Genomic DNA, 914 nt, shown 5'->3' on the forward strand with positions numbered 1-914 from the left:
GAACAACTGCCTCTTGATCCATGTACAGGTTCCTTATGAGCACAATTAAGCATTCCGGAATAATCATTCTCCGCAATGTTGTCCATAGCATGCCATTATCCACACAGTCGAAAGCCTTTGCATAGTCAATAAAGTACAAGTAAATATCTTTCTGGTATTCTCTGCTTTTTCCCAAGATCCATCTGACATCAGCAATGATATGCCTTATCCCATGTCCTCGTCTGAGTCCACTGTGACCCTCTGGCAATGAATTGTTGCAGAAAAAGATACTTAATGTCGCTGAATGATACATGTAGAAATTTCTTGAGCATGTATTTTGTTACATCTATCCTCACCACCATAAAAATATACTAAAAAAAATTACCCTCTGCCCCATAATTCCATTCCTGAGTATATCTGAAGGAGTGAAAACAGGAATGTAAACAGAAGCTTCTACTCCAGTGTCCATAGCAGTCAAAATGTAGAAACAACCCAGATGTCCATCAGCAAATGCATGGATCAACAAAACGTGGCTTAGAGACACAATGGAATATTATTGTTGTGTGCTGTCAAGTCAGTATAGGGTTTCCAAGAGCAGCTGCTGTGTTTGAACTGCCACCTGTGCTTAATGGACTATTACACCATCATTAAAAGAAGTGAACTCCTGATGTAACATGGATGAACCTTGAAAACACCACATGGAGCCAAAGAAATCAATTGCTAAAGGACAAATACTCTAAGGTTTCATGAATATGACATAGACAAATGTGTAGAAGCCAAAGCTTATTAATGATTACCAGAGATGGAAGGGAGCTGGGAAGGGAAAACATCTGTTTAGGAAGCACTGGTGGTAGAATTATTTGGAGAAGGTTAATGAGATTGCTTACACAACTTCAAGAACCTAATCAATGTCACTGAATTGTACATTGTGTAGA

This window comes from Chrysochloris asiatica, unplaced genomic scaffold (genome assembly GCF_000296735.1).
Source record: "Chrysochloris asiatica unplaced genomic scaffold, ChrAsi1.0 scaffold00438, whole genome shotgun sequence".
Classification (NCBI taxonomy): Eukaryota; Metazoa; Chordata; class Mammalia; order Afrosoricida; family Chrysochloridae; genus Chrysochloris; species Chrysochloris asiatica.